Source organism: Bufo gargarizans, chromosome 9, assembly GCF_014858855.1.
Source record: "Bufo gargarizans isolate SCDJY-AF-19 chromosome 9, ASM1485885v1, whole genome shotgun sequence".
Taxonomy (NCBI): Eukaryota; Metazoa; Chordata; class Amphibia; order Anura; family Bufonidae; genus Bufo; species Bufo gargarizans.
In genome coordinates, this window is record NC_058088.1 from 84116681 (window position 1) to 84136768 (window position 20088).

The window sequence follows — 20088 nt, forward strand, 5'->3', positions numbered from 1 at the left end:
TGTCTAATGCAGCAGCAGGCCTAGTTGGGTGTAGTTAGACATCCCAGACACTAGAGGGAGATAGGGAGCCCCTAGTATAAATGTCCAGGCCCAGACAGGGAGAGGGCAGTGCAGAGTCAGGAGTCTGAGAAGACAGAGGTTAAGAAGCCTGCTCCTGACATGCAGCTGGATAGCCCTGGCTGCTAGTGATGTCCAGGAGGCTGTTGAGAAACTCCAGCCTGCCTGAGAACAAGAGAGCCTAAGTTAGCTCTGAAGAGATACCCCAGTTGCAGGATTCAACCTCCTGGGAGAAAACCAACAGTTACCCACCTGATAGGAGGAGGCGACCCAGGGTAAGCAAAGTGACCCTGATAGGCAGAGGAACTTAGGGATCATAGCAAGCAGTTTAATACCTGAGGAAGAAAGTAACCAAGGATATAAGCCACCCTTTTAGGCATCCGGGCCTTGGGAGATATAAAGCCAGAGCAGGAGTTCTAGAAAGGACACTGTACATTGATTCTGTGGAAGGTACAACCTGCTGCTGAGTGCTTGTGGAATTTACCCTCAGTGTAACTTGCATGACTATTGCCTGCCATATTGTGAATGAGCCCCTTGTGGAACTGTAATAACAAAGACTGTACTACTCCCTGCTGTACAAAGTTGGATTGTCCAGTAAAGTTTACGTTTGGTTCACTGCATGCTTGTGTACCTTCATCATTCCAACCACCAACCGGCGTGCCACCGTCCAAAGGCACTGGCGTCACGAATACCACAGGGACCTTGCCCCAGGCACACAAAATACCTGTAACATCCAGGGCACCTCAACTACCATCAGGCCTGGTCCCTATCTACAGAGCGTGCCCCAGAGGAACTGTGTCTACCTCTCCTTCACTGCCACGCGTCTGCTCAGGGTTCTTCAAATATAGTGAGTACCCTCGATTGCCCATAACTGTGACCTCACTTCGTCATACCCTGCAGGTCTGGCGTGTTGCATAAATTGGCGTCACGAACAGGATACGAATATTCCTGCGCCATTGCGGATTTAAAAACTGTGTGCTGAAAATTGTCTTAAAGTGACATGCCCCAATTGTTTTATTGAAAATTGCTGGGCCAAAGTGAACTGTAATATTTGCGGTGTGAAGATTGCATTGTATGGACTGTTTTCTGCTTATTTAAGCCACCGCTTGCTGTCAGTGAATAGACAGCTATTTTGCTCAAAGATGGCCGCTGAGCTTGCTTGAAATTGTTTGCTGCGTCATCTTCATCATAAATTGGCGGTAAAAATTGGCGCCTTCTGCTAAAAGTGCGGGAAGGCTGTATGCTGGCGCCACCGCCCTGTCTGGACATTTGCATGTCTGCTGTGATGGACTCCGCCTCCCCAATACTGGAGTACCTGGGGGGCGGCCTCCCAGTGCAATGGGAGGATCTATCTGAACTTGTTGGCGCCACCCTGTCGCTCTCCAGAGAAGGATCGAGCATGTTGAGGAGTGAGGACTTTTCTGCTGATATGTCCGCGCCTGACTTATTAACCATGAATATGACTGGTGTTGAGCAAGAGGACGCTCCACCGGCCTACTCTCCGGGACCGGAGAGACCCGCCTGTCCGCCACCGAGGACGCAACCGGAGACCTATTATGGCTCCTGGAGAGACTTCTTCCAGCCCTCGTTCAAGTGGTCCGCATTGATGGCAGAGATCCGGGAGGCCGCAATTAAGAAAACGACTAAAACCAAAATTTACTACGAAGAACTGGCAAAGACCGTTCACGAGTGCCACACTGACACACAACCCCGCCTGGAAAGGAGAATGGGGTTGGTTGTGGCCTTTGACAAGGACCGAGGCTTCGGTTTTATAAAAGACTACCTGACTGGACGAGACTTATATGTCAACAGGAGGTCCGTCAAGCGGAGTTACCTCCCAGAACGTCTACACAACCTCCGCGAGGGAGAGGAGGTTGAATTTACCCCTGCTGAGGGCCTGCGAGGCCCCTACGCCACTGCCGTGTCCCGTCCTAAGAAGAAGACAGAGGACTGGGACCTTGATGAGGACCACCCTGGCTGCAAGCAAGAACCTATGTGCTCTCCAGAACCGGCCCATCATGCTTTCCAAGAAAGGGGCTCCTTCATTGGCCCGAACGTATTTTGGCAGCCGACAGTGGTAGAGAAGAGGGTTAGCCCATGGCCCTCACCTGAGTTGCCTCGCAGGGAGAAAACTGTCCGTGAGCTTCAGGATGCAGAGAGATTCAGAGCTGCCCTGGTGAATATCCGCAGAGGGAGGAAAGCGGACGCCTCACCTGAGCCTGCAGCGGCTACGCAGGACGAACCACCCACCGTTCAAGTGCCGACGACGACAGCGGAGACCAGTGATCCCGACTCCGAAAGCCTGGACGACCAGATCGTGCGGCTGGAGCTGAAACTGCGGGAGCTGCGCCAGACTGCCTCCGCCAGGATCCGGACTCCACCTGGCCTACAGGAAAGAGGACGTAAGGACTTGGACGTCTCCGGGTCTAAGGTGAGAGTACCTGTCCCTGCCAGTCATCCCTCCTTAGTACCGGCACCTGCGGTGGGATCCTCATACGCTGTGCACCGGCGCACAGAGCCAGTTGTTCCAGAACCCACCGGACCGCTTGCAGCAGCGGTACCCAGGCCAGTGCAGCAGCCTACGATAGTTATGCCTGCTCCGGTGAGGATCAGCGACTGTGATAACCCCTAGGCCTATGGGGCCTATACCTATTAGGGGTCCATTTATGTTACAGTTGCCCCCCAATACTGTGTTGTGGGCACATCCATCGATTGAACCTCAGTACAGACCCAATATACAAATGGAGCCGGGGAGCACCACTGAAATGCAAAGTGGATATGATATGCCCCTGTGAATTGGCCTGCTAGGCCCTTGATGTGTGCTTTATTTTGCCAAGGGATCCTAAAGAAGAGTTAACCCTTTCAGGACAGGAGTCCTTTGTTGTTTTGGCCCTCTGTTGCTGCTGCCAGTTGCCCACGGCTCAGTGGAAGGCGGCAAGCCACTGAAGTACCACGTGCAGCAAGGCCATCTTGTTTACAGGATCTCCTGCCTGCTTTCTCAGAGTGAAAACCCAGTTGTGCCTGTTTTCATGTTGCACCTTTTAACCCTTTAACCCCCTTTTCAGGTTGATTAAGGGTATTACAGCACTTGTTTTATATGTATGCCATTTAAATAATGTGGACTATTTTATGTGCTGCTATTTTATTATGCAACTGGAATTTAAAGGAATTGGGCCCAGGGATAGACTCAAATGCACATGAGCCTCTGAGATTTTGCTACTATTTTAAAGTATTGTGCCCAGAGATGGACTCCACCTCGTGCGAGCCTCTGTGATTCTTACTGCCCTTTATAGCCTCCTTTGCTTATATCTTTGCTTAACTGTGGATTAAACAAGAAAGAAAAGAACCTGGGTACGGACTCATTTTAAATGCTTTGAGCCTCCAAGAGCTGTTATTTAATGTTTTACATTTTCCATGGACTACAACTGTTCTATCATGGACAATTTGCACTTAAGAGTATTATATGGACTATCCTGGTATTTATTGTTACGCTGTGCCAGGTCAGCGCCCCTGTTCCCATTGTTTTATCCTGAGAGAAGAGAACGACGCCCCTTTTCACCATTACTTGCTCCTAATCCAGTGGAACTGCCTAATATATGTATACATATAATGTATATTTTGCAAATGTAGATGTGTTTTCCTTCTTTGCTTTATTGTCCTCATTACAGGTGCAGTATCCAGCTGTGCAGGGACCCTCCATGTTGCGCCGAGGACGGGCAACGTTATAGTGTGGGGGTATGTAGTGTCCCACTAGGTATGGGTGGGCACTACACAAGGGTCAATTGGTGTGCGCGTTACTCCTACTCACAAGGAACAGAAATGTCATATTTAATTCGGCATTTAATGTATGTTTTAATGTGTTGTTATATGCAATGTACCCCTGTCTAATGCAGCAGCAGGCCTAGTTGGGTGTAGTTAGACATCCCAGACACTAGAGGGAGATAGGGAGCCCCTAGTATAAATGTCCAGGCCCAGACAGGGAGAGGGCAGTGCAGAGTCAGGAGTCTGAGAAGACAGAGGTTAAGAAGCCTGCTCCTGACATGCAGCTGGATAGCCCTGGCTGCTAGTGATGTCCAGGAGGCTGTTGAGAAACTCCAGCCTGCCTGAGAACAAGAGAGCCTAAGTTAGCTCTGAAGAGATACCCCAGTTGCAGGATTCAACCTCCTGGGAGAAAACCAACAGTTACCCACCTGATAGGAGGAGGCGACCCAGGGTAAGCAAAGTGACCCTGATAGGCAGAGGAACTTAGGGATCATAGCAAGCAGTTTAATACCTGAGGAAGAAAGTAACCAAGGATATAAGCCACCCTTTTAGGCATCCGGGCCTTGGGAGATATAAAGCCAGAGCAGGAGTTCTAGAAAGGACACTGTACATTGATTCTGTGAAAGGTACAACCTGCTGCTGAGTGCTTGTGGAATTTACCCTCAGTGTAACTTGCATGACTATTGCCTGCCATATTGTGAATGAGCCCCTTGTGGAACTGTAATAACAAAGACTGTACTACTCCCTGCTGTATTAAGTTGGATTGTCCAGTAAAGTTTACGTTTGGTTCACTGCATGCTTGTGTACCTTCATCATTCCAACCACCAACCGGCGTGCCACCGTCCAAAGGCACTGGCGTCACGAATACCACAGGGACCTTGCCCCAGGCACACAAAATACCTGTAACATCCAGGGCACCTCAACTACCATCAGGCCTGGTCCCTATCTACAGAGCGTGCCCCAGAGGAACAGGGTTCTTCAAATATAGTGAGTACCCTCGATTGCCCATAACTGTGACCTCACTTCGTCATACCATGCAGGTCTGGCGTGTTGCATATGGATGTGTTGAGGAGATTAAATGACATCAGATGTGATAGTGATACCCTCCTTGCCAGCCTAGATATAGAGGCTTTGTACAGCTCCATCCCACATCAACGAGGATGTGAGGCAGTACAGACATTTCTACTGGAAAGAGGGTCTCATTTCCGTGAGCATAATGAGCTAATAATAACGTTTCTCAATTTTATTCTGTACCACAATGTTTTCATGTTTGACTGTTCCCTCTACCGCCAGCTCAGGGGGGTGGCAATGGGCAGTCCCTGTGCCCCAACCTTCGCCAACCTTTACCTGGGCTGGTGGGAGAGAGAGACAGTGTTTAGTGACGAGATGGAAGAATGGACCTCATCCATTTTTTTATGGATGAGGTTCATTGACGATATATTCATCTTATGGAGAGGTACAAAGAAAAAAATTCTCTGACTTTGTATCTAGGCTGAATGTAAACACTCTGGGCCTATACTTCACATCTGTGATTGATGAAAAACATCTGACTTTTCCGGACCTCTCGATTGAGATTGACCCCTCTGGATATCTGAAAACAAAAGTGTTCCGCAAACTCACGGCCACTAATGCACTCTTGAGGTGGGAAAGTGGACATCCACACCCACTTAAAAGAGGCATTCCTAAGGGGCAATACTTTAGAATGAGACGGAACTGTTCTCAGTGGTCTGATTTTAAGGCATCAGCGGATGACCTACAGAAACGGTTTGTGGAGAGGGGGTACCCAAAAACTGTCTTGAAGGAGGCCTATCAGTGTGCGGTTGCATGCGATAGGGAAAATCTCCTGCACCCCAAGAATAGGGTATCTGAGGATGCTCAACTACGTATCATAGGGACCTATGACACGGCACACAAGGAGATACATGCGTTGTTGACTGAACACTGGAAGATTCTAAAAACGGACCCGGATGTTGGGCATCTAGTAGGAGGATATCCTATGATAACATACCGTCGTGGTGGAAATAAAAAGGATAAGGTGGTCCATAGTGCTTTTAATTCCCCTACCAATGAGACCTGGTTAGTGGCGAATATACCCAATGGCACATATAAATGTGGGAATTGTATAGCCTGCAAAGTTATTTTGAAGGGTCGACACTTTACTATCTCAACCACAGGACACAGATACAACATCAAATCCTTTATTAATTGTAAGACAGTAGGGTTGGTGTACCTCGCGACCTGCATTTGTGGATTACAATATGTAGGGAAAACGAAGCGCGGGTTTAGGAGACGCATAGGGGAGCACCTACTGAAGATCAGAAGTTATGGTGATACCCCTATTGTGCAACATGTGGCAACCAATCACCCCATGACAACAGACTGTTTCAAATTTCAGGGTATAGAACATGTGCGACCACCTGGATTTTTTTGCGCACTGGATTTTTACACTGAATACAGTGAAACCAAAGGGCCTTAATGATGCTATTTCATTCGCATGCTTTATTGAATAAATAGCGTTGCCCTTCACTATGCAGTGTATTTTATACATCCTCTGCCTTCCTGTCCATTTGATATGGTTGTTCCCTCTGTTTGTTTCCCCTACCTGTGATCTCCCTCTACCTGCCAGACATAGAGACCGCCCATGGGATAGGATCCAACCGTATCCATTATGTTTCTAGCAGGAATGTCAGTGATTGACATTTCTGTTCAATATTGACCACTATCTATGGCAGGTATTGCTTCACCTGTTCCGATTCATAGACATAAGGTTTATACGAATTTAGAGATATCTTATGGGCCTTATGTCCCCGTTTAGATTATAACCCTAGCATTCGTCACGAATATACTTACTCCCCACTGCCACAGCGAAGGATGACGACAGGAGGAGACGTTGCCGACCAGAGCGGCTGTGCATGGATTGGCTGCCTGTCAGAAGTTAGTGATGACGGCAGTAGGAGGCGTGGCCGGTGGTAGCGATCGAATGCCTATTGGATGCCTGTCAGAGGCTTGGCAGTGAGAGGGGAGGAGACATCTCCATTTAATCAGCGCATACTTCGCGCGCGCGCTACGGCCACTACAGTGCCGGGAGGCTTGTTGTTTGCTGCATCACGCCATCAGAGGCGTGCAGCGTTTTAGTCAGTAATTAGATCGAAGTGTGTTTGGCATGATTATTGCGCACCCACCATCAGGGTCGCAGTACATAGTGTTGGCCATACACTTGGATCAATGCTCCTGATGAATTACCGACAGCAGTCGGAAGTGAAACGCGTCGAGCATTAGACTGCAGTATAGATTTGATACATGCAGGCTGACTCTCTTCCCCTTACTGAGCCCCAATAGGGAATACTCCTTCTATATTTCTATTCTATATAGCACTGTCTATGGGGTCTACAGCCCTGAGGGATTAGTGCAGATACACTTCTAGGACTGCAATAGGAGCTTCCCTTTGTTTTTCATACTCCTATACACATAAGGAGTTCTTGTGGTAGGGTGCACTTAGGAACCAGCATATTATTGGTCTGAATAGTTCCAGTTCAGCCTATAAGTGTGGAGACAATTTTTTAATACAATGAAAAAAAGTGTTTTTTAACGTACTTTAGTTAGGCAGTAAACACCGCTCAGGACCTAGAAGTCGAATTGAGGGCAATATATGAGCTACACTACGGATATCATATTCAAGCTCCAACATATCAATATTTAATCAATCATTTACCATTTGCTAACAGTTTATTCACCTGCTTGCAACACATTTGTGAAATTTAGTTTGCCGCATTTGCTAACTAGAAAAAAAATAGGACATGCACTATTTTTTTTTGCAGGGCAACGGAACGGATATACTGATGCGGACACCACACGGTGTGCTGTCCGCGTTTTTTGCGGACCCATTGAAATAAATGGGTCTGCATCCTATCCGCATAAAAAAAAAAAAAGGAATGGACACGGAAACAAACAACGTTCGTGTGCATGTAGCCTTACGCCTCTTTCACACGTGTGACGGATTTGGTCCAGATGCGTTCAGGGTGCGTTCAGTGAAACTCGCACTATTTTGCAAGCAAGTTCAGTCAGTTTTGTCTGCGATTGCGTTTAGTTGTTCAGTTTTTTCTGCGCGGGTGCAATGCGTTTTGATGCGTTTTCCATGCGCGTGATAAAAAACTGAAGGTTTGCAAACAACATCTCTTAGCGACTATCAGTGAAAAACGCATTGCACCCGCACTTGCTTGCGGATGCAATGCGTTTTTCATGCAGCCCCATTCACTTCTATGGGGCCAGGGCTGCGTGAAAAACGCAGAATATAGAACATGCTGCGATTTTTACGCAACGCAGAACTGATGCGTGAAAAACAATGCTCATGTACACAGACCCATTGAAATGAATGGGTCAGGATTCAGTGCGGGTGCTACGCGTTCGCGTCACGCATTGCACCCGCCCGGAAAATTTGCTTGTGTGATAGAGACCTTAGGCCTCTTTCACACGACCGTATGGCATTTTCAGTGTTTTGCGGTCCGTTTTTCAGTTTTTTGTTTCTGTTGTGTTTCCTTTTCTGTTCCATTTTTCTGTTCCGTTTTTCTGTATGGCATATACAGTATACAGTAATTACATAGAAAAAATTGGGCTGGGCATAACATTTTCAATAGATGGTTCCGCAAAAACGGAACGGATGCGGAAGACATACGGATGCATTTCCGTATGTGTTCTGTTTTTTTAGCGGACCCATTGACTTGAATGGAGCCCGGACCGTGATTTGCGGACAAGAATAGGACAAGACTCAAAATCTAGCTGAACGGAATTGAGGACATACGGAAACGTAATGCTCACGGAGTACATTCCGTATTTTTTTGCGGACCCATAGGAATGAATAAATCTGTATACGGACCTTATACGGAATGGAAAAAACGGTCCGTATATGGAACGCAAAAAAGTTTGTAAAAAAAGCCCTTATTCTGAGGGTTGATACTATTACATTGATACCAAATTTATATAATTTCTAGTATTTTTTACTACTTAAAAAAATAGAATCCTTTAAAAAATATTTTCCTGTGTACAAACCTGTGTGCGAGCTCATTTTTGTGGTGTAAGACCTCATGTACACGGCCGAGAGCGGTCCGTGGTATCCCGGCCTGGCATCCTGCTGACAGCAGGAGCGCACGGCGTCATTGGTTGCTATGACGCCGTGCGCTTCATGATGCCGCTGCACTACAGTAATACACTCGTAGGTGGAACACGGCCATGTGCATGAGGCCTAAAGCTGAGTTTGCACTTCAGTTATTGGGAGCCAAAACCAAGTCCGGGTCAAAATCACAGAACAGGTGCAGATCAAATCATTACACCCAGGGGCGTAGCTAGAACTGACTGGGCCCCACAGCAAATTTTTGCATGGGCCCCTCCCCCTCCATGACTATCCTGGTATCCTATATGTGCATATGTATGGGAGAGTTCACATCACATTTTTGCCATCCGTTTGATGTTTACATTGGAAAATGGGATACAAAAGCGCAGCATACTACTCTTTTGTATCCTGCAAAGTCTGTTAAAAAAAAAAAAAACGTATACATTAACATATCATTTTTTTGGGTGCAGCGTTCAGGTGTCCGCCTGCTGAGCGGAGCGGAGGCTGAATGCCGCCAGACTGATGCATTCTGAGCGGATCCGCATCCATTCAGACTGCATCAGAGCTGGACGGAAGCGTTCGGGTCCGCTCGTGAGCCCCTTCAAACGGAGCTCACGAGCGGACAGCCGAACGCTAGTGTGAAACTAGCCTAAAAAATGCAATGCAACAGCTCTCTGCAAACCAAAGTACAAAAAAAGTATTCTAATGCTAATGCTATGTTTATTATGTAAATTAGAGATGCTTGTCCCCCCTATGTAGAAGGTGATGGTGGGACCCAGGTGTATGAATGCCAGAGTGGTGTAAGGGTTGCCTATAAAGTCCCTTTAGGTGCAGCTTTGCACTTGTCATGGTGATCCTACCTGGATATCCGGAACCCCAAGCGTGGTCGTCCGAAGCAGTGATAATAGGGTTAACAGTGGAGGGCTTTGCAGAATAAATTGAGTCCAACCTGGTATTAAAGTAGTTAACAGCTTTACTTGAATAAACTTTCATCAGGAAACAATCTTCCAACTTTATCTTGGTTATCAGACGGTTTTGGCATTAGTTTTGGCAGGCAAACACAAGCAGCTCTGCGATATCTGTACTCTTTCAGCTCTGCTATATTGGCTGGATTACATAAGAACTTTTCCTTTCTACTTTCTGCTGTACGCTGCAACTTAGCTTTCTGTAGTCTGACTCTGTCTTTATCTTTATTTCTCTTTCTCTTTAACTTCATCTTTGCCTTTATCCAGGGAATCTTTCCTCCTGGCTCTGAAGCTTTTAGCTCTTTTGCTTTGGGCCTAGCCAAGCAAAAAATGCTCTGCTGGCTGGCACACAGCCTTCCCCTTGCAGGGGCTGCTCTCATCTCCCTTCTAACTAACACCTCACACTCTAGAGAGGGCTAGAATGGATAGAAGGTTCCAATCCAGGGAAACTAGCTCTGCCATTGTTGCCGCCATCTGCTGGAGAACCAGGCACATTACACTCTAACATAACATTTACGAGTAAAATAAATGTACATTGTGCAGGACATGGAATTAAATATGTAAGATGACACGAGGTCAACCGTAAGAGATAGTGAGGGTGCAATAAGGTGGTAATGCACCTCTGGGGTGTTACATAACCATGACTCTTCTCAGGTGGCCATGACTCTTTTCCAGGCCCAGTCTGCAAAAATTGTGATGTTGGTTCTCGGCAACCATTTACTTTTAATTTTTAAATGACAGATTGCTGAAATCAACTCACCTGTCTCTACTTTTTGCTGCCGTTAGTGTTGGCAGCATAAAGTTCATGACAGGTTCCCTTTAAATATTAAATTATAAAAAAAATGTAAAACAATTCATATTTATCATTCATATATTAAAATTGTTAATGAAAAAAACAAAAAACGCAGGTTGTTTTTATGCCTGCTTTTCAAAACAATATGAAAGCTGAAGAATACCAATTAAAATATAGGGAGACCCAATCTAATTGGGCGTGCAATTCTGTTACTCCTGAAATCTGATATAATGGTCCTCTGTTGCCAAGTAGACAGGAGGAAAACAATTTTCCAAATGAGGGAGGGGAACAGGGGATCTTAACTGAACTAATGGAATGTAAAGCAATAGAACCTATTTTAATGCGTACTAGAAAGGAAGGGGAAAGCATGAATTGAAGGAGGCCAAGGGCCATAGAGAAAAAGATGGAAGAGGACAGGCATGGAGGAGAAGCTAAGGCAGCAGAAGCATGCACTTTATCTGCAGCCACACCATGTGTCCAGTCCAAGCGGCTGGGATGCCCTGTGCCTGCTATAATGGAGGCTCTGTACCGGTTGACACAAGCACACAGATATGGGGTTCATTTTTCATATAAGACAGCATAAAGGAGATGCAGAGGGAGCCGTAAAATTTATTTAGTTATATTAATTGCACAAAACATTGGGCAGGGGGGTTGTAGTGTCCCACATATGTGTGTATGGTCCACTCCAAAATTGTTGTGTATTATGATGTTATTTTGCACTATTTCTTTGTCTTTGCTGCTGAATCCATATTACAGGCTGGTAAAATGCACTACATACTTTCACCACTGGGGGTCTCTATCGCACAACTTATACAGTGCAGACACAGGAAGCAAGATAGAGATAAAGAGTTGAGTTGAGGAGTTGGGAGAAAGGAGAGGAGGCAGGCTTGTCTCCATCCTCCTGGGCCTAGTCCAGGAGAACTAATTTGCCTCAACCATTGAGTCCAAGATTGGGACTATATGATCCTACTCTGTAGATTACCCTTCCGGGGTATCAAGTGGATTATTACTCTGAAGACCACAACCTGTTCAAATAATGAAGCAGAGTGTTTGCCTCCCGTGGGGGAGATCGCCCTGGGGTAGTTGGATCATTGAACTAAAGAATATAGGCGAAGGAAGATAATTGCCATTTATCAGGTTTTAGTCACCTTTGCATCAGGTGGAGAGATTCTAAGCTTCAAGCTGCCCCACCATAACCAAGGACAGAAAGGCCATCTGTCAGAATACCTATTTACAGAGAATCTGAACTACTACAGAAAGGTTGAGAGATAAAAGCAAGATCAGGAACCAAGTACAAGTAAGAACATTACCTTTACTAAAGTGAGCTGGAGTTAACCTCTACAATTCACCATAAGGAGCCTGCTAATTTGGATTTGCAGATTTGCACTTTATGCCATCTGTATGCAAGACAAATTGATGATATTGGATGCCTTACTACATCTGACAAGTAAAGTTCCTGTTTGGTTTAACTACTGCCTCATTCCTCATTCTTCTTCTCCATCTCTTGATTGCACCTTACGGTGCTGGCATCACGAACACAGGGGCCCAGCCACCAAAGCACTTTAAACACCCATTACCATCAAGTGCACCTCAACCACCATCTGGCTCGTGCTCCTTGCAAAAGAGAGTGCCCCGGAGGATTTTGTGCTGTCTTCCCATCCACTGCACGCCGGCCCCAGGGAATAACTAAACTGTGAGTACTACTACTATCCTCGGCACCTCATCACTAGTACACTCACTCACTCAACCACTACACCCCTGTGGCTTGGTCATTGCAGGTGCAAGCAGGGTCACTGCATGGGCAAAGTGTTTCTACTAGTGGAGCAATACTGCTTTTATGGGGGCACTGGAACTGTCACATGGGGCACTGTTTATTACTATGAGGGTGCATGGTGGCTTTCACTGATGGAGCACTGACGGTGCTGTTGTGGGAGCACTTACATCTCTGTGAGGGGATTGTGGTTGTCATTTCTATGGATGCATTGTAGCCATAGTATCTAAGTACTGGTGCATGAGGGGACGCAAATGCCCCTCTGACATAAGGAGACACCAGTATTATAAATGACACATGATAATTGAGGAATCTATAACAGATTTTGCATTGAGGCACAGGAGCTTCAAGTCATGCATCTGGTGTCATTGTTATGAGACCCACTATTTAGGACTGCACTGTGCTTGTCAATGTCATGGAGGTAATGTAGGGGACAATGTTATTGTGCCGCATGCCAGGAATTATGATGGAAACACTGTTTTTAATGTATGGCTTATGAATGAAAAACATACCTATATATATATATATAACCGATTATAAGGAGTGAGGGGCCGTGTGATGGGTCTATGTGTGATTTTGGATGTGGACAGTGCGTGCAATGGTGGTATTGGATTGGAGGGGATTGACGCTTGTGCAGGGGAAAACGCGAAAATTTCACAGTGGCAGAGGTTTATATATTCCCTCTTTCTTTGAGGGATCTTGACACTTATATATATGGTCGTTTCACGGCCTGTATACAGGAAACTATATCTAATTTTGTTGTTTTAGATACAACTAAGTATGTACAATTAATGTAATTTATATTGTTATTCATTCACCCCTTTTTTTTTGCAAAATTAATAATTTCTTTTTCAGCACTATATTTTGCATTAATTATGTATGTTGTTCACATTGGGGTCTGGGAGACAGGAGGCTTCAAATTACTGATCCCTGCCATAACAAATTGTGTATGACAGGAGGACAGGAGGATGATAGTAATAGCAATGTTGAATGTCCTCTTAGTATGTAATCAAAAGTCCCCCAATCAGGTTGGGTAACAGTTATTTGGGGTCACGTTTATGGCACTGTGCACATTGCTAATTATGTATCATGGCAATATGGGTTTAGTTTTAGCTATCTAATTTTGCAATCTTTTTTCACAGCACCTATATTGGAATAGGCTTGGCCTATGTCTCCCTCCTGCGCATGCGTCATAATTGTAGCATGTTACATGGAATTGCTGTGCAATCCGGTGTGCATGACTACTACTCCTATGAAGTGCATGGCATCTGTATAGTGCAGTTGCACTTCAGATTCCTGCACTTTATAAACATATACATATATGTATATACATTAGAGTCAACTTTATATAAATGAGAAGAGGTTCATATATGTATATATATATTCTCTTCTGATGATTGACGAACATCTGATTTAGGCTGTTAGAATATATATATTTATGCCTTTATAACAAAAACTGTGTTTTGAATTGTAAGATCTATGTATGTTGTTCATATGTGAGAATTACCACCATTCCATGTAAATTGAGTCGACTCTGTTATACATGCTATTATGATCTATCCATGTGCCCTCACTCGACATGGCGGCTGTGGCGTGTCCGGCGATCTGCGCATGCGCCGCGCTCGTGTGCCGTCGGTCGCTCCGGAGTGACGTTTGTCGCGCAGGAAATGCGTGGCTGCCTTCCCCCGGACTGGCGCGGCGTCGCCGGATGTGTGGTGGCCTGTGTGGGGGGCCGGACGCTGCTAACAGCCGCCATGCGGTAATACTCAGGTGAGCCTGTGGAACCTAATTGAATACAGGTCCAAGAACCAATGAAATGCATCCACCTGACCTATTTAGGATAGCCTTTCCTTCTGCCAACCAGTACCCCTTGAAAAAGCTGTACGCGAAACGTGCGTTGGGGAGTGGACCGGTGGTGTTGCTGCACGATATATTTAAATCAGGTGGTCAGTATATTTTCTATCATGTGCTGAATTTAACCCCAATTATCTCTACTGCTTCAGTTTTGACAAATGTGGTGTGGCCAACTTTGTGGCAAATTCTGATATACATGCATGTAGATATTCTTGTGGTAGTTATGAGCCATAGCTTGTGGATACTATATGTCCTCTAATTGATGACCAATTGGTAATATTTATGCACTTGCACTTTATATCTATATCTATATATATATCGGCAGTTCACCATCGGTCCCCTTGGTTTTTAATGTGTATTGTAACCTGTGTCTATAGTTCTATTTGTGACCAGTGCTGATCATGTGTCTTTTTTGTGATTTTCAAATAAATTATGTGATTTTTGGACTATTGTAGTATCATTTGAATTAATTGTATTATACCCATCTCACTCCTTATAATCGGTTATATATATTGTGATTAGGGGTGAGCCCTTAATTTTGTTAGGGCTACATATAGGTTTTTATATATATATATATATATATATATATATATATAAAAATTGTATAAAAAGCCCTAGTGGGTTTGGTCATTAAGGGTCCATTCACACGTCCGTAGTGCTGGGTCCGCATCCGTGCTGCAATTTTGCGGAAAGGGAGCAGACTCATTAATTTCAATGGGGCCACAAAAGATGCAGACAGCACACTGTGTGCTATCCGCATCCGTTGTTCCTTTCAGCGGCCCCGCAGAGAAAAAGAGCATGTCCTATTCTTGCCTGCAATCGCGGAGAAAAATAGGCATATCTATCATAGGGCCGTCCATGTGCGGTCCGCACCCGGTATCTGTGTTTTGCAGATCCTCAATTTGCAGACCGCAAAACACTTACGGACATCTGAATGGACCCTAAACCGATTTCCCAGAATAAGTTGTTTTTACCTAATGCCTGTTCTCTGATACTTTGTCATCCGCGATGACACCTGTCAGTGGCGTGCATAAAGAAGTAAGGGCCCCATAGCAAGGATCAAACCAGGCCCCCCACACAGGACAGAAGGGTTTCTGCCTAAACCCTTTTCAATCACTCTTGGGACATTTTTTCACTGCTTCATTTGATAAAAGTTGTTCCTTTACATGGTAGAGCCTTGACCAAGTTTTCACCTCCAGTAAAAGAGGAGATAATCCCAATGCCCTGGGCCCCATAGCAGTCGCATGTTCTGCCGCTATGGTAGTTACGCCCCTGGCTCCTGTGTGTCCATGTTCCAGCCCCCAGCTTGTTTTCTTTCGACATTGCATGGTCATGGTCACAAGCTCCACTGCAGGCAATTACTGGCTTTTGCAGTGACGTGTCCACTGCTCAAGCCCGTCATTGGCTGCAGTGAAACATGTGACCATGTCCATACAGCGCAGCAAGAAAGCAAGCTGGGGACCATAAAATGGGCACACTAGAGTCATTGCGGAGGAAGGGAACAACGTGGAGCAGGTAAGTATGAATGTTTCACTCGCGGAGGCAGGCTGTGGGCATTAGGTAAAAACTACTTATTCCCAGACAAACCCTTCACGAGACGTCCTGTCTATTAAGAGGTTAACAAAATTACATTGAGGGAAAACAAAGGTGAAGAACTGACAGAAATTGTGAACATAAGCCGCCTGTTGTATTAGCCATGGTTGACTTGGTCTAAGCTGTTCCAGGAAAATGAAACGCACATAATAGACATCGAAAAATGTTTCCAGCTATGTCTCTGTATTATTAGAGACACCAATTCCCCTGCCATATTACAGATGAATGGGTGCAGAAGAACAACTGCTCATGCTGCATCTGTGCAACAGAAATCTCTGCAATTGCTTCCCTTCTGTATTCCCGGGCATCTGGGTTTTGTGCCTTGAGATTAAAATATATTCTGAAAAGGTAATATAGCATTAGGCGAGTTGTCCTGTTGTGCCTGCGATGCTCTACAGTTTATTAGAGAGCAAAGGAGCATGAATATATTTCTTTGAATTGCCTTCTGTCAAGTTAAAATATACGTATTTAGGCATTTTTTAATCGGGACCACATGGCTTGTCTCCATCCCCACCTCATGATTTGACATCACAGTGGAGGAAACATTGCTGCGACCTGCATCTATCGGCTGTCCTGGTCATAAAACTGTTTGGTGGAAGCTAAAATGACCAAGGACTCTTAGGGATTCATGCTGTCATAATGGTAAAGAATCAATAAATTATCAATAAGTGCAGTCCTATTTTTTACTTTTTAAAGGGGTTAGCCTATGAATAATGTAAAAAATAAATAAAAAATCAGACATCATATAGTACTTTCTAACAAAGCTAGAACCAGCCCTGTACCTCACATGGATCCAGAGATCTCCTCATTCATCCCAGGGGGTTATTTCAGGTCATCTAGGTCATCAATATCTGATTGAAGGGGTTCTGAAACATGCCACCCCTGCTGATCAGCTGGTTGAAGTGGATGCAGCACTCTGTTGAGCGCTGCAGCCTTCTCTCAGCATACCAAGCATAGTGCGGTACATTGTCTATGGTATTGCTGCCCAGAGTCCATGTCCTTGAATGGGATGACTAAGCTGCAAAGAGTCCATGTGACCGACAAACTTGACATCACTGGCCTAGGAAACCAGTGTGCCATGATTCTGCATACAGCTTGGGGTGCTGGGAGTCACCCTACCCTGAGGATAGGTAATGTAAGGTTTTCTGTCACCAGAAATACCTAAATTTAACTGGCTGACATTAGTGCTGTGCTAATGTCAGATGAACCTAACTAGCCTATTCCTAGTTCTATCCATGCCCCCGTTACTCCATAAATGTAACATTTATAATATGCAAATTAGCCTCTAGGAGCATCTAGATAGAGGCTCCGTTCTCCCACCTCTGTCACCTCCCTCCCAGTCTTGATTGACAGGGCCAGGCAGCGTCCGCATCCTCCTGCCGGCCCTGAGTGCATGGTAAATCTCGCGCCTGTGCCGTGCAGTATTCAGCGCAGACCCAGTAAGGAAGTCGGCAGCCAGTGAGCGTCCGTCCTTCACTATGCCTGCGCCGAATACTAAACGGCACGGCGCAGGCGCGAGATTTACCATGCACTCAGGGCCGGCAGGAGGATGCGGACGCTGCCTGGCCCTGTCAAACAAGACTGGGAGGGAGGTGACAGAGGTGGGAGAACGGAGCCTCTATCTAGATGCTCCTAGAGGCTAATTTGCATATTATAAATGTTACATTTATGGAGTAACGGGGGCATGGATAGAACTAGGAATAGGCTAGTTAGGTTCATCTGACATTAGCACAGCACTAATGTCAGCCAGTTTAATGTAGGTATTTCTGGTGACAGTAACCCTTTACTATCATGAACCCAGACAACCCCTTTAAATAACTGAAATAATATTAATAGTAATAATAATAAAAAAGTTGAATTGTGATCACATGCTTCTCTCTCATTCAGACTTGTTTTATTCCATCAATGGCCAGCCTTGTGTGCCTATAGCATTAGTCACATGTTGAAAAAACAATAAAAATAAATTATCGGAAAGAAAACTATATTTCATGTTCTAAGTGTGACAAACATGCAGTAATGTGAAATATCAGGAGGGGGCAAACATATTTGTGTATATCATAAATGGATACCTCTGCTGTAAATATGATCGGATAATAATCCAATTCTTCCCGTCATTTTATATTTCAGGTTTACTGTAGCCTTCCCCTGATAGAAGCAGCAACCCTTCTGGGAGGCCCCTCCGACGTGAGCGGCATTCTTCCAGCCTTCATGTCCCTTTTGAGTGACAGCTCCCCCTTTGATCTGATTGATTGTCTGATTGTACTGAAGAATAATGAAGACTGGGAAGGTGCCGAGGATTGCTGTAGAAAGAATAAAAAGCCACTGGTCACAGAACAATAGCGCATCGAAAATTAAGGTTATTTCAGGACTAGACAGATAGGGGGAGTTCTATTAAAACTGGTACAAAACTGGCTTAGTTGCCCTTAGTAACCAATTAGATTGATCCTCTGATTTTCCAAAGAAGCTCTGAAAAATGAATCGCAGAATCTGATTGGTTGCTACGGGCAATTAAGCCAGTTTCCCTATGCAGCAGTTTTGATGAATCTCCCAAGTAATACTCTTTTATTTAACCTCTATATAGATATTGAATGCTGGCATTTAAAGGGATAAGTAAACACCATAAAATAACTAGTTAACTGTACAGGAAATATTCTCAATACGTTGTCTCCCTGTAGTTTATAATCCTATGTCTCCTCCTCATTTACCGCACATGATCAATGCAGGCAGGAAGGTGAAGCTGAACACAATCCTCCTATAACAAACAGAAAGTGCTCTGCTTATGTTCACTGCCAGGAATGCAACGGAGCTTAAAGGGGTTATCCATGACTAATGTAACAAATAGAGGTTAGATATCAGATAGTACATGCCAATCTCTTTCTAACAAAGCTAGAACCCCCCCATCTCACATGGATCCAGAGACCTCCCCAAATGTCACAATAGATTTATTTCAATCTTGCGGCTCATCGAGTGTGTCCTTTCTCCGGGGGCATGTCTTGTAACTGTCACAGCATCTAGCGGAAGATATGGCTGGTGAGAACTGAAGGATGGAATGGAGCATGAGTGACCCTCAAAGCAAGGTGGACAGAGACATGAGGAAAAAAACTAACAGCAGGTGGTGATGTATAGATTCATTCTATTGAATATGTCCTCATTGCAGCCTGCTATTGGCTGCCCCCCCCCCCCCCCCAACGCCAGATGTTTTCATCCGAGCGATGGGGAGATGCAGCAGCGGCCGGGCATGGATCAGAAATGACGTGGGTGCTGGGAAGCGAGGTAAGTACAACCTCTGTGAGGGGCCCGGGCATATAAGGGGCATTATAGATCTTGGATAACCCCTTTAATGCACACTCTGCTACTTATAGTAATGAAGACGCGCGTTTCCCACCGCCATCTTAAAAGATTTTTAATTATATGCAATTACAAAAGTATTCAGATCCAGATGCTGGTTTGAAAAATGTAGAATATTTTTCATGGGACAGAACATATCAGATAAAAACGTTTGTAGTAATATTTTATGTATTAACTGAAATCTTATGGGCTAGTACAGAATTGTTGTTTTATGGGAGAAGCAGATATTTATAGGGGTTGTCCCATGAAAAATATTCTACAGTCTTTAAACGAACACCTGGATCTGAACACTTTTGTAATTGCATGTAATTAAAAATGTTGTATAGCCGCTGAGCTACTCAATAAAATGTATCAGTATAGCGCCACCTGCTGTTTTTTCTTTTTCTTATTTCTTTGTCCTGCTCACTGAGAGGACCGCACATGCTCAGTTTCATCCTTCATCCTCCTCCTGAGCTGTGATAGGTAGAGCTGAGACACGCCCCCTGAGCTGTGATAGGCAGAGCTGAGACACGCCCCCTGAGCTGCAGCAGGAAAGACATGCCCCTTGAGCTGTCAGCTTGATATAAATCTAACAGAACAATGAATGTGGAGATCTCTGGATCCATGTGAGGTACAGGGCTGGTTCTAGCTTTGTTAGAAAGATATTGTCATGTATATGATCTATGATCTTCATTTTTTACATTAGTCATGGGATCACCCTTTTAAAAGACAGGCTTGTTAGGCGTGTCGACCGTCTCTTTAGGCTGCCTTCACATGTGGTAGATCTTGTTGCAGAAATGTCTGTTAATGAAAATCACTTCTGTATAAATCCATGTGCCACCATTACTACCCCATTCAG